The sequence below is a fragment of the Eublepharis macularius genome, chromosome 14, assembly GCF_028583425.1.
Source record: "Eublepharis macularius isolate TG4126 chromosome 14, MPM_Emac_v1.0, whole genome shotgun sequence".
Classification (NCBI taxonomy): Eukaryota; Metazoa; Chordata; class Lepidosauria; order Squamata; family Eublepharidae; genus Eublepharis; species Eublepharis macularius.
In genome coordinates this window covers 47,273,406-47,288,486 of record NC_072803.1, presented here as the reverse complement: position 1 = coordinate 47,288,486, position 15,081 = coordinate 47,273,406, and the positions used below count along the sequence as shown (strand labels likewise).

Here is a 15,081-nt window from a genome sequence, read left to right as displayed (position 1 = left end):
CTTGTCCTTTTAATAGAGGCTTAATGAGATATTATTTACCAGGTGATGTCATTTATTGCCATATCATGAAAAGCATTGGCTGCCCATTTAAACACATTAACAGCGCAATCCTATGCAGAGTAACTCCAGTCTAAGCCCATTGATTCCAATGGGTTTAGATTGGAGCAACTCTGCATAGGATTGCACTGTAAGTCTCCGTTAAAGGCACAGGACATTTTCTCTAGGCCTGTTGGCAATCATACTCCTACTAGGAGCACCACAACACTGGTTTCTGTTCTGTTTTTTTTTTGTAAATGCGTAATGAAGCATGGTGATAGCTCGGAAGTGGGTGGATTGGCTTCTTCCCACCCATGGCATTTCCCCTCACCCAGCCACTTTAAGCACACTTTATTTTAATTATTTATTTCAAATTTGTATTCCGCCCTCCCTGCAAGCGGGCTCAGGGCGGAAACCAACATATTAAAAATACAATAAAAATACAATAAAAAATTCATATTCATTAAAAACAACACATTCAAAACAAGATGGTGGACAGCCTTCACAGGGAGGGTTTTATACACCCCTTTTTTCCAGGCCGGCAGAGGCCCAGCCTCAGCCATATGCCTGGCAGAACAACTCTGTCTTGCAGCCCCGGCGAAAAGATAGTAAGTCCTGCCGGGCCCTGATTTCAGCAGACAGAGCATTCCACCAGGTGGGAGCTAGGACCGAAAAGGCCCTGGCTCTAGTCGAGGCTAGGTGAGCCTCCTTGGGGCCAGGGACCACCAACAGCTGTTTGTCCCCTGATCGGAGTGTCCTCTGGGGAATATATGGGAAGAGATGGTCCCGTAGATGCGGGTCCCAGCCCGCACAGGGCCTTATAGGTCAATACCAGAACCTTGAATCTGATCCGGTACTCCACTGGCACCCAATGCAGCTTGTGTAAGAATGGTGTTATATGCGCCTTATTTGGCACTCTCATAATAACACACGCTGCTGCATTTTGTACCAGCTGTAATCTCTGGGTCAGGCTCAAAGGCAGCCCCGCATAGAGTGAGTTACAGTAATCTAGCCTAGAGATGACCGTTGCTTGGATCACTGTAGTTAAGTCACGGGTTGACAGGTAAGGGACAAGTTGCCTGGTCTGCCGCAGATGGAAAAAAGAGGACCTGACAACCGCTGTGACCTGTGCCTCCATTTTCAGGGAGGCATCCAAGATCACCCCCAGGCTCTTAACCCTTGGAACTGGCACTAATGGTGCCCCATCGAGGGCCGAGAGCCGGAGTCCCGAACCTAATCCCCCGTGGCTCAAGTACAGGACCTCCGTCTTCGTCGGGTTCAGTTTCAGCTGACTCTGCTTCAACCAACCAGTTACAGCTGCAAAAACATGTTCCAGGACATTTGGAGCTGAGCCGGGCCGGCCGTCCATCATCAGATACAACTGGGTGTCATCTGCATATTGATGACACCCAAGTCTGAAACTTTGCACCAACTGGGCAAGGGGGCACATATAGATGTTAAACAATAAAGGGGAGAGTATTGCTCCCTGTGGGACCCCGCACACCAAAGGGTGGCGGGATGACAATTTTTCCCCAAGCGTCACCCTCTGTCCCCGACCATGGAGAAAAGAGACAAGCCACTGTAAGGCAGTCCCTCGTATCCCCACATCGGTGAGGTGGTGAGTCAGAAGATCGTAATCGACTGTATCGAACGCTGCCGACAGATAATAAGCGAGTGCATGAGGTAGCTATCTTATGCCTTTCTTTGCCCCCACTGAGGCTTAAATCCATTTTTGCTTGGGGGGGGGGGAATGCCAGAGAGAAGTGTAAACCATATTCTTTCCCTCAGAAAACTACGTTGACATGTTAGCAGGCAGCTGGAATATTTATTTATTTAAATATTTTACCACACCTTTCCTCTTAGCTCAAGGCAGCTTACAATGGTAGATTAAAAGCATTGATAGTTAAAACAAAAATAAAATAACAACCCCCAAATCCTCCCCCCGCCCTGCTTAGAAGATGCCTGCCATTCAAACTCCCTCAAAAGCTCTGGCAAACAGGCCTTTCCGTGCCTCCTGAAGATCTCTGAGGTGGGGGCTTCCCTCACCTCTTCAGGGAGCTCATTCCACAGAGCAAGAGTCACAACGGATAAAGCTCAGGCTCTACAACATGGGCCTACAACATGGGCCTACAACACAATCACTGGGCCTGACAGCTGTACCATCTCAGGCTCATTCACTTCTTCATCATCCAATGTTACATATGCCATCAAGTGTCAGTGATGCCATTTTAATCTGCCAGGCACATTTTAATCTGCCAGGCCACTTCATCCCTGACCTAAGAGTAGCCATTCTCAAGATGAGAAACTTCAAAGGAAAATTACAATGCAAGATTGATGAAAATGATTTTATTTACAAATTTGCAACAATGGATCCCCCCAGGGTTGACTTGGGACATAGGATTTTTCTCAAATTACAAATGCTAATTTTCTGCACTTTGCACCCATGCCCTATCAAGCTAACTATAAAATGAATTATAACTAGCTTCCTAACACTCTGATTTACAATATGCCTTTCACCCTCTTCCTGGACTATAAGGACTCCTTCCTTTTTCCATTCCTCGTATCTAACAAAAAGTATTCTCCATTACTATGTATGGGTGTGGAAGCTGGACAGTGAAGAAAGCTGACTGGAAGAAAATTGATTCATTTGAAATGTGGTGCTGGAGGAGAGTTTTGCGGATACCATGGATGGCCAAAAAGACCAATAAGTGATCAAAGCAAGCCTGAATTCTCCCTAGAAGATAAAATGACAAAACAAGGCTATTGTACTTTGGTCACATCAAGAGAAGACAAGACTCACTGGAAAAGACAATAATGCTAGGAATAGTGGAAAGCAGTAGGAAAAGAGGAAGACCTAAAACTTGACTCAATAAAAGAAGGCCCGTCCTCCAGTTTGCAAGATCTGAGCAGGTCTGTTAATGATAGGGTGTTTCGGAGATCTTTCATTCATAGGTCACCATAGGTCTGAGGCACATAACATACACATCAACATTTGACTCAGTCAAGCTGGGATTGAATAGAGACTATGAATAGTTATGTCATTATCAGAAGTAACTGACTTCCTTAACAGAAGCAAACTGATCTCCATATCAGAAGCTACTGTTTGCATCTACTCCGCCCTCCCCTCTCCACTTCATCTGCCGAAGAGAACTGGGATTCTCGAAAGCTTATGCTACAATAAAGTTGGTTAGTCTTAAAGGTGCTACTGGACTCTTTTTAATTTTGCTACTACAGACTAACACGGCTACTCCTCTACATCAACAAAAGGAGCTTTGGCTCTCGAAAGCTTATATCCTGGAAATCTAGTCGGCCTTTAAGGTGCTATTGGACCCGAATGTTAATTGTCAATCTGTAGCAAGATGAAACAAAAGTCCAGTGGATCCTTCGAGGCTGATACTGAAATAAATGCTGTCAGTCATGAAGGTGCCACAGGACTTTTGTTTCGTTAACTGGATGTTAACCAGTTGATGATGCCATTATTTTAACTACCATCAAATTACCACTGGTTTGTATGGTAATTAGACACATTGAGGGGACTTCTTGCTATGGAGTTCAATCTCCCTGCCAGAGGTCTTATTTTTAGGAGTCAAAACATCACCTTCCATAACAAGAATGGCATTTAAGTTTTTTTTAAAATATCTGTATGTGATTTTTGTATGTCTCTATACCTTGTGCTAAAATCATAAAATGAAAGTATTACTATTTTGATGCAGCATTCATTTGGCTCTGGTTTGGCAAGCTATTTCCTTTTCAATCAGAAGAGCCAACAGGAAGAATAACCTTCCTAATCTTGTTGGCCTCTTTATGAAAATATATTTATTTATTTATTTTATTTATTCAATTTATATACCGCCCATCCCAGGGGCTCTGGGCGGTGAACAGTTAAAATTGATAAAAACAAAAACTAAAATCAATATACAAATAATAAAACAAATTAACAAGGTGCAGTGGTGGGGAGAACCTTCCCCACCCCAAAGGTGGGAGGCCGACATGGCACCGCCCCCTTCAATCACCAAACGCCTGGCGGAACAGCTCTGTCTTACAGGCCCGGCGGAACGATAATATGTCCCGCTGGGCCCGGGTTTCCATTGACAGAGCGTTCCACCAGGCTGGGGCCAGGACTGAAAAAGCCCTGGCCCTGGTTGAAGCGAGGCGGGCTTCCTTAGGGCCGGGGAAAACAAGTAAATATTTATTCGCTGATCGGAGCGATCTCCGGGGAACGTACAGGGAGAGGCGGTCCCGAAGATATGCCGGTCCCAACCCACTCAGGGCTTTAAAGGTAAGAACCAACACTTTGAACCTGATTCGGAATTCAACCGGAAGCCAGTGCAGCTGGCGCAGGACAGGTGTGATGTGTGACTGGTAAGGTATACCAGTCAGGACCCGTGCCGCCGCATTCTGGACCAGTTGTAGTTTCCGGATCAGGCCCAGGGGTAGCCCAGCGTAGAGTGAGTTACAGTAATCTAGCCTGGAGGTGACCGTTGCATGGATCACTGTAGCCAGGTCCTGGGGCGTCAGGTAGGGGGCAAGTTGCCTGATCTGACGAAGATGGAAAAATGCAGACTTGGCAACTGCCGTGACCTGGGCCTCCATCGATAGGGAGGCATCCAGGAACACACCCAGACTCTTTACCACTGGCAAAGTTGCCAGTGGTGTCCCATCCAGGGCAGGGAGCTGGATCCCAACATATGAGGATAATGTTACTCCTCTGTTCTCTCCACTTACCTTAGGTATGTAAGTGCTATAAATTTACAACTGACTTGTGGCAATCCCAGCAAGGGGCTTTCAAGTCAATTGAGAAGCAGAAGTGGACTGACATAGACTTCCTCAGCAGGGTCTTCATTGGTGGTCCCCCATCCAGGTACCGACCCTGCTTAATTTCCAATATCTGATGAGATCGGGCTATACCATGCCACCTTCCCTTCCACCCACTTATCTTATAGGACCATAAAAAGGACGAGGGTTGATAGAAGCCGTGTAATGTAATGTGTAGGGCCTTACTCAGAAGCGTCATTTCAAGAGAGATGCTTGTTCATGTTGAGACAAGGTTTTAAAGCCTGCTGTTGAAGTCTTTAAGAACTGTCATTCCAAGATGAAATAGCAGTAAAGCAGCATTTTTTACAAGCATTCGTTGTGGGATCTTTCAGTAGTTCAAAAAAAAATCCCGTAAGATTTCAGAAACACTACAAATTTGTATCCATAAAACTATACGTTTCAAGCAACTTTCTTTGTTTCTAACAACCCTCTCCTAGTGCTTAGGGAGGCAGCCCAAACTCTATGAAACCCTGAAGAATAAACATTTGCAATCTGAAGTATTGGGGATGAGAGAAGAAAGGAGTATCTTAAGAGCATATCCTCCTTAGGTACTTATTTTGGAATGAGCTCCTATATCCATGTTTGCCAGTTGCTGACTTTCCCAACTGGCTATATGTATAAATAGCTCAGAAACCGCAGACAAAAAGCTTTCATTTCACCAGCGATCACTTTCACCACAGTCAATCTCCATGAGAAACCTGCAGCCGAAGAATCGACTGGCTAGGTCAAAGCAATACCTAAAATTCAGACTCACCATTGCTGTCCACTGCTTCTTGCCTCCTTAGGGTTCCCAGCTCACAGTACTTGCAACAATGACAGTTATCCTGTTTCTAGTTGCTCTCCCTAAAACTAGCTGCAGTTTCCTCCTTTATCTAACCACTTCCTGCTCACAGTATACAGCCCATCCTGTCTCTGAGCCGGCAGCAGGTGGGGTGCCGGAACTCTGTGATGCCTTCTGCCTCCCTGTTCATATTTTTACTCTTACCCTAGCAACTCCATGCACCTATCCCTCTTTAACAGGCCAAGAAGACATAGTAAAAGTGTAACTGAAAATCCTTAAACAGTACTATATATCTATGATTTACTATTTTTTTAAATAGATTTTTATTTTTTAATTACTAAACTCAAAAAACTACGTCTTTAATGGTTTTCACTTCGTTCTCAATTGTGTCAACCCTTTGACCGATTTCATTTAGCTTATCAACAAAGGGCTTCATAGCTTCAACGATCGACCGTTTAACCACCTCTTCAAGAGACTCTCCTTTCCCCTGCAATGCAGCCGAGACAGATTTGCCCACAGCCGGGCTCTGCTTTTTAGTCGCCATCTTGCGGGGGGGAGTCCGACAACTAAGTTTCAAAACTCAATGAAGGGGAAGATATCCGAGCCTTCTTAGCTTCAACTCCCACCAATCCTTCGCATACGCTTGGAATAACAGAAGAGATTCGCTTACTTACAGGTTTTCACCTTAAATCTGCTTGTTGCCGTTCTCCATGGCCCGGCAGCACGCAATGTGCTGCGCAAGTCTGCCGGCCTCCGTTGGAGCAAACGGGCAATTTACCCCCTGCATCGACTTCAGGGGGCTCTTCCCGCAGCACTCCAGACCCTGACCCCCTCACTGGGAGTCCTGGGGGTTAACCCTCGCAGGTCAACCACCCGGTGAGGCTGCTCGGGCGCTTCATCCCGGACCTGCAGAGAGGAGCGTCCGACATGGCCGGGAAAACAAAACCGAATCTATGATTTACTATTAATGACCATATATGGATTGCCAGAAAGAGCTTTTATACCTTCAGTGGTCATGTGGAACGGGGCATTTTGGCACTAGCAGGTTTATGTATTGTATTATTCTAGGACCACTCTGGTATTGTAAACACTGTAGGTATGAGCAGAACATACTTCAGCATGGACAAAAGGAAGTACTTTTTTCATTTAATGAGCAGTTAAATTCTAGAATTCACGGCCAGTGGATGTTTCCTGTAGGGCTGCCAGGTCCCCCGGTGGGGGCAAGAGATCTCCCACTCTCAGCCTCTGCCCCTCGCCACAACTCACCTGGCTGGCGGGGGGAAAGGGCCCTGAGGAAAGGCCTGGGAAACAAAAAAAACCTCCCAGACCAGCATGCTGAGGGCATGCTTCCACCGGGCACGATGATGTCACTTCCTTAAGTGATGTCATAGCACCTAGCAACAGGCATGTTATTGCACTTCACTGGAGGCTGTGAGAAGGTTGCCCCCAGATAACCATAGTACATCAACAGCATGTGAACTAGCGGAAAGGGAAAGAGCTCTTGAGTTTAAAGTGAAAGTGCCAATTCAGTGCATGACAGCAGTGGGGATCCAGGCTGGGGATCAGGAGGAAAGGGATTGAGCACAAAATGGTTAATATAATGCCCCTTTGTGGTGCAACCTCATTTAGAGTATATTGTTTAGTTCTGGTGGCCATGACTCAAAAAGGATATTGCAGAGCTGGAGAAAGTGCACAAGAGGGCCAACAAGATGATTCAGGGGTTACAGCACTGTTCCTGAGTGGAAAGGCTGACTAGTTTGAGGATTTTCAGTTTAGACAAAAACGAGTGAGGGGAACATGTAAGTGGTTTATAAAACTATTCATGAGGTAGAGAAAGTGGAAAGAGAACTTTTTCCCCTCATGCATAATGCTGGAACTCAGGGAGTTGATGGGCAAAAGGCAGTACTTTTGTTAAATTCTGGAATCGAGCAGTTGTAGTGATGGCCACAAACACAGCTGGTTTTAAAAGGGAATTAGACAGATTCATGGAGGAGAGGCCTATCGGTGGCTACCAACCATAGTGAGTAAAGAAACGCCCACATTCAGAAGCAGTAAATTTCTGAATTGCCATGCCAGGAGGCAACATCAGGGGATGGCCCCATGTCCTGTTTTTTGATCCTCCAGTGGTTGGCCACTGCGTGAAACAGGATGCTGGACTCGATGGACCAATGGTCTGATCCAGCAGGTCAACTCTTAAGACCTAACGTTCAGCAGTGGGAGGGCATCCTGTCCATCCTAATGAATGCGCCATCAGAGCCATTATGACACACTCTGAAGAGTCATTTCTGCAACCATGGCCGTTTCCAGACGGCTTACCAGCCCCCGGAACGTCGCGCCACGTTGCAGGGAAAATGCGAAATATCACGTTTTTTCGTGCGAGTTTTGTGCGACGTCACGCGACGTCATGCAAAACGCGCGCAAAAAAATGAGATATTTCGCGTTTTCCCCACAATGTGGCGCGACGTTCTGGGGGCCGGTAAGCCGTCTGGAAAAGGCCCATGAAGAAGGATTAAGAAACACTATTTTGTCATGACACACCAAGTCAGGGAATAGAGGCAATCGGACGAAACCGTCAATGTCAAATAAGTATCCTCTATAACATCAGCTCCCTCTGGTCAGGTTCATAAGGAATTGATAACGTACAAGCGAATTCATCACATACTAAAATATTTGCCTGTCACCACGGAGGGCTTCAAGCTGGCCATTCTCATCCATCCACTCTCTAACTAGCAATACCAGCCAGTCAATACCTTTATTGGCATAAAACAAAATTAAACAAGCCTATATTTAAATATACAAAATACAATCAGAACTTATATTGTATAGCCCCTAATTCTCATAGCAATTAAAAAGAAGTCTCATTATTGAGAGGGTAACATGGGGACACTGATCTGACAGAAGAAAAGAAACAGTTAATAATACAAAGGGCCATTTTCAATACCTGGGAGCCAAACGACACGCATAGATACACCAGGCACGTTTCTGAACTCATGAATTGCTCCATCGTACCAATCTCTCTAGATTTTCCTCTTGGTCTTCAGTTCTACCAAAACCTCGAACAGAGAACGGCTTCACATGCTGGAAAGACACTGTTTAAAGAGATTCCTTTGTGTACTCAGAACCGGGGCTGGATCGAGGGGGGCGGGGGGGTAGTCTGCCCCCGGCGCCACCAGGGAGGGGGCGCCGGGAGCAGCTGCCAGCTGCCAGGAGCGCACGGGCGGCAGCGTGGGCAGCCTCCCAGCCCCCTGAGCTGCCATTCGCCTGCCCCGCAGGACAGGGGGTGGCTGGCTTGCCGCGCGCCCCCTGTCCTGCGTGGAGGCAAATGGCGCGGGTGACTTCCCAGCCCCGCACAATGCCTCCGCTGGCGCACCGCATGGGCAGCACACTCTGCCCTGTGCGATGACACCACAGAAGTGATGTCATCACACAGCGCCGGGAGCACGCACACACTGCACATGCAAGGGGTCGGACTAGGGTTGCCCTGGGCGCCAGCAACCCTAGATCCGGCCCTGCTCAGAACAGTTGCTGTCTGCACCTTCCAACAATCAGCAACATTTCTCTCCCTACCCACAGACATACCACAATGATGGAAATCTTCACCATTACACAAATCAAAATATGTGTATGTGCTGTCAGGTCACTTCTGACTTATTGCAATCCTATGATTGACAGCTTTGCTCAGGTCTTGCAAACTGAAAGCAATGGCTTCCTTTACTGAGTCAGTCCATCTTATATTGGGCCTTCCTCTTTTTTTAACCACCTTCAATTTTTCCTAGCAGTGAGTCCAGTGAGTCTTGTCATCTGTGATGTGACTACCGCCACTTTGATCGGTGGAGGTTTAAAGGTTATGAAATTCAAGAGGTATAACACACAGAGCCGGCACGCCCATTGAGACTGGGCCAGCAGCTGCCTCGAGTGCTAAGGCGCCGGAGGGGGTGCCGGGGGCAGGGGTGTGCACCATGGAGCTCAGTTACCCCGTGCTGCTGCACCTGGCCAGGAGCTCTGTGCTGCTGCTGCTGCTGCCGCCGCCACCACTGGCCCACAGCTGCTGAGCCCGGCCAGGAGCGTGCGCTGGCGGCAGCAGTGTGGGGCAGTTGAGTGGGCAGCCTCCCAGCCTTCCCACTCAGTTGCCCCGGCCGCCACCAGCACACAGCTGCAGGCCAGGCGCAGCAGGCGGCCAGGGCGGCATGGGCAACTGAACGGGAGGGCTGGGAGGCCACCTGTGCACTGCCCTGCCCCCGTGTGATGATGTCACACGCAGCGACGTCATCACGCAGTTCGTGTGCATGTGTGCGCAAAGCGCGCACACACCAACACCCCTGAAACTGCCTCAGGCGCCAGAAATGCTGGCGCTGGCCCTGCTAACACAATAACTGTTCACAATAATTAGTGACAACACAGTCTTGCCAGTTATATTAAGCTGAAAAATATGTCATATTTGTTTAAACCTTGGTTAATAAAATTAAACCTATTGATAGATTCTAATCCAGCGATTTCATGCTGGCGTTTCGTTTGATGTTCCTTTGTCATTTTTTTCCTTAAAAATCTGCAATTAACAAATCGCTATAGTGTTATAATGCTATAGCAATTTGTCAATTCCTAATTTTTTTAAAAAAACATAAACCCTGGTGGTGGATTGGAGAGAAACAGGTGCGATGGGAATTTCCTACCTCACAGGGTTGTTGTAAAGATAACTGGAGGAGAGAATGATGTAAGCTGCTTTGGGTCACTGCTGGGGAGAAAGGCAATGTATAAATGAAGTAAATAAATAAATGGGGTGGGGTCTGAGGCAGGGAAAATGCAGGGCAAAACACCATGTAAAAGCTGTATTGCTGCTACACGAAAATGGCAACCACATTTGGCAACTGGTGGTGAGAAAACTGCTTGTGGGGAAATCTCCTAAGGTTTTAACAATTGTCTCTGGTTAATGCTGGTGTTAGCAAAGATGCAGAGAGTCTTGATGGAATTACAACAAAGCCCAGGGTAAGGAGGTTTGTTGAGGTGTTAATAACAAACTTGGTGTTTCACAGACTGCTGAAGTCAGTCTGATGAATGCAACTTTGTTTAAAAGACTTTATGCAAGAAGAGGTATTCCCCTGACACAACTGCCTTGTGATTTCAAGGGATTACAGGTATGTCACCCAGATCACTGAAACGTAACTTGAGTTTAGAAATGAGCTGCAACAGCATGATATGCAAAAACCAATTTCCCCTTTAATTCTAATGTTTTTAAACATTGAAGGATACGCCCATTGTAATGGATGTTGCTGAAAAGAGGATGCTGTTTCACACCATCAGACTATTGATCCACCAAAAAATCACCTAGTCAGCTGGGCTCCAGCTTTCCAGGGTCTCAGCCCAAACCTCTCAGAGCCAAGCTACAAGTGATGAATTACACTTGCCTGGCAAGTGAACAGACTCATGTGTATTTCTCCCTGTTCACTTGCCATTCACTTGCTCTCCACTTGATCAAGTGGAGCGCAAGTGAATAGCAAGTGAACAGGGAGGAATACACATGAGTCTGTTCACTTGCCAGGCAAGTGTAATTCATCACTTGTAGCTTGGCTCTAAGTGGCCATGCTAGGGACTGAGCCTAAGATCTTCCCCATGTTAAGCAGATGCTTTGACACTGATTTATATATTTATTTACTTCTTTCATTTATACCCTGCTTTTCTCCCCAATGGGGATCCAAAGCAGCTTACATCATTTTCCTCTCCTCCACTGTATTATCACAACTCTGTGAGGTAAGTGTGGAACTGGCCCAAAGACAACCAGTGAGCTCCCATGGCAGAATAAGGATTCGAACCCGGGTCTCCCAGATTCCAGTCTGAAACTAATCACTACAACCATCGAAAGCCACTGAGCCTTCAACAAGTACTTGTGGAAGGAGCTTTTCTCCAACAGGAGAGGACTGATTAGGAATCTTGAGTCTAACCTGTCATTTTCAAGGCGTGATGCACCTGGATTTATGAACAATCACCAATCTGCTCCTTAGCTTTAGCTACAACCTATTACATGAGAGTGGAGGGAAGAATTTTGAATGATTAAACTATTCTCACAGCTGAAAGGGACCCAAAGGCTGATTCCTACTGCTAGTAGGAATCTCAGCTTCTACTGTCTTTCACTGATCAAACTACATCAGGGCAGGGCTTTTTTTCTAGGAAAAGAGGTGGCGGAACTCAGTTGGTTGCCCTCAGAGAAAATGGTCACATGGCTGGTGGCCTCGCCCCCTGATCTCCAGACAGAGGGGAGTTTAGATTGCCCTCTGTCTGGAGATCAGGGGGTGGGGCCACCAGCCATGTGACCATTTTCAAGAGGTTCCGGAACTCCATTCCCCCGCATTCCCCCTGAAAAAAAGCCCTGCATCAAGGTATTCAATATTTGGGAAAAAATTACCTGCTTCTTCTCCTTTTCAAGTAGTACCATCAGAGAAAATTCAGTCCAGATTATTTCTATGGTCCTTTCAGAGAAGAAAAAGGGTCCTGTTTCTTACTGATGTAAATTTACAGTCACCTTCCTATGACGCTTCTGAAGTCCAGCCAACATTTATATTATTTCTATTGACTCATGGGTTTTAAGGGAACAACTGTTTCCTGACTGCAACCTCGATGTTGATGGTATTATGGCTTTGACACATCTATTCCAGACACACAGTGTTAAAGATGTCACAAACCTGGCATTCACAAATTATGCTTATATTCTTGGCCTCTGTTCACTGTGACTCACTCTGTCTTGCGTGCCAAAGGGGATGATCACACTGGGCGAAAATATCCCCCTTTATGTGTGCCTGAGTGACTCTGACCAAGCAGCCATCAGGACTGGAGGGATGTGCCCTAGGGTTGCCACCTCCAGCTTGGGAAATTCCTGGAGATTGAAAGCATGGATACTTGGAAAGGCAGGGTCTAGAAGAGACCTCAGTCATAGAGTCCACCCCCCAAAGGAGCCATTTTCTCCAGGGGAACTGATCTCTGTTGCCTGGAGATTCGTTATAATTCCATGAGATCTCCATCCACCACCTGGAGGTTGGCAACCCTGAAGCATCTAAGTGCAGAAGATTCTCTCTGGAGATTTGAAGAAAATACTAAGTATTTAACCCTATCTCTTTCCAAGGATTTGAGACCAGTGGCATCTTAGGGCCAAACTACAAGTGACGAATGACACTTTAACGGAATGGCAAGTGGATTGCATGGAGCACAAGTGGAGAGGGCAAGTGAACAGGGAGAAATACACTTGCCGTTCATGTGTCATTCTTCACTTGTAGCTTGGCCCTTAGAGACCAACAAGATTTTCAGGGTGCTTTCGGGAGTCAAAGTTCCATTCATAACAGCAGCAGCGACAACAGTAATACTTCCCTTCTGGACAAATTAGAGCAGTGAACAAAGTCAGTATTATTATTATCCCCACAATATATCTGGGGAGCTGAAAGTGAGAGGAGGGGCTTACCCAAGGCCACCTGCAGAGTTCATGGCAGTAGTGGGGGTCGAACCAGCAGAGTGCGGATTTGCAACCAAACCGCTTAACCACTATACAACAACAGCTCAGATACCACTGGACTCAAATCCTGTTGTTCTATTGTAGACCAACAAGGCTATCTACCTGAAACTCTCTCCTTCCAAGGGAACCAACCTGGGTAAATGTTGCCGCTCTTATTTCTCACCACTCAGAGAAATGAGGTTATGATTTTGCTCATCCTGCCCTTTTGTGAATAATGAGACTAATTTAAACCTGTTCTGGAAAAAGGGTTTGGGACCTAGGACCTAGATTTGAATAGTAGACTGCAGATACTTAAGAGAGACCTTAGGCCAGACCAGACTAGCAGATAATTGATGTGTACATAGGTTTGCATTAATTTGCATGTTTAGCAAAGATTCATGGGGGATGTGTTTGAAAAGGCCACCGTGACAGGAGAGGTGGTATAATTCAGGACTGGGCTAGCTGAAAAGATGGGGGGAGAGAGTGGTGGTCAATGGCGTTTCATCAGATTGGAGGGAGGTGTTCAGCCGTGTGCTGCAGGGCTCGGTTTTAGGCCTGGTACTTTTCAATATTTTTATCAATGATCTGGATGAAGGGGTAAATGGGCTACTCATTAAATTTGCTGATGATACCAAATTGGGAGGAGTGGCAAACACCCAAGAAGACACAGTTAACATTCAACAAGATCTGAATACTCTGGAAAAGTGGGTGGTTGTGAACAGGATGCAATTCAACATAGATAAGTGCACAGTATTACATCTGGGCCACAAAAATGTGAAACACAAATACAGGATACAGAATACACTTCTGGGTAGTAGTGTATGCAAAAGAGATCTTGGAGTAAGAGTGGACTGTAAACTAAATGTGAGCAGTCTGTGTGATGCGGTGGCAAAAAAGGCACACTCATTCTTGGGTTGTATCAAAAGGCCCATTGCATCGAAATCGTAGGAGTCATAGTCCCTCCCTTTACTGCCTTGGTCAGGCAGCACCTGACCAAGTATAGTCTTCTTTGTTTTTTATTTTGCAGGTGCTATTAAAGGGTTGCAAGGGCCCACGATTAGTGACTCGGCAAGGAGTCAGCTAATGACTTGTTTCGGGACCCTTCCTAAGGAGTCACTCAACAGGAACACCCAGGTCATAAATTCCACCGTGAAACTCTCTGGTGGTTCATCTCATATAGCAGGAAGGCTGTTTTATTATACTAATAAGATTACATTTGGTTCACTCTTAGATTGTGGATACTTACCTTATCTTTATTGCTTGATGGCTGAACATGCTGGAACGCTGATGCTGCTTTCCTCTCTTTTCTTTTTGTAGTTGACATAGAGAGGTTTAAAGCTTGGTGTAAACTTAAGGAATGATTATTGTTAACTTAATAACTGTTGTTATATTGTTTATTAACCGTTGACTGATTTATATTGGATTGTTTCTATATTTGATAATTTGATATACATATATTGTACAAGAGGTTGTTCTTATAAAATTGTGTAGCACTTTGCTCTTTCAGAACTGTTTCTTAATACACTTTTTGTAAGATATTTGCATGGTTTCTTTATTGTAGGTTTCCTCTGCTTTTTTGCTTTGTGGTTTTGATCTATTGAGGGTTGCTCCTTGTTACAGCTTAGTTTTCAAGCAGAGGCTGGGTGAATATTTGTCGGGGATGCTTTAGGCTCATCCTGCATTGGGCAGGAGGTTGGACTAGAAGGTCTGTAGGGCCCCTTCCAGCTCTGTGATTCTGTGAATACTGTTATGGCTGCCTAGCAATGGCCACCACAGACATTCACGTAAAGCTACAGGTGCTGCTTCTGTGAGAGAGAGGGCTGAAGCTAGTGCTCTTTGAAAAGCAAAGCTTGTTTCCAAGCTTTGGATCTAAGAAGGGCATAGAGTTGAAACTGCTAGCTGGGTAGAATTGAACACTTCTCCTTGGGAGAGCACAGGTAGCTGGGAAGAGCTGAAGAAGCAGGGAAGAGCAAAA

At 46.0% G+C, this 15,081-nt stretch overlaps 1 protein-coding gene across 2 annotated transcripts in view; it reads right to left on the bottom strand.

Moving 5' to 3' along the window:
• Window positions 1-15,081, bottom strand: part of LOC129341824 (uncharacterized) — a 48,161-nt gene that overhangs the window by 11,719 nt on the left and 21,361 nt on the right. Inside the window, exon 1 of one of the 2 annotated variants that reach the window (XM_054997148.1) lies at window positions 5,606-5,675. The exons of the other annotated variant lie outside the window; for it this stretch is intronic. The gene's annotated coding sequence lies outside the window, so the exon portion shown is untranslated. Of the gene's footprint in view, window positions 1-5,605; window positions 5,676-15,081 lie in introns of those variants that run through there. 2 annotated transcript variants of the gene reach the window in all.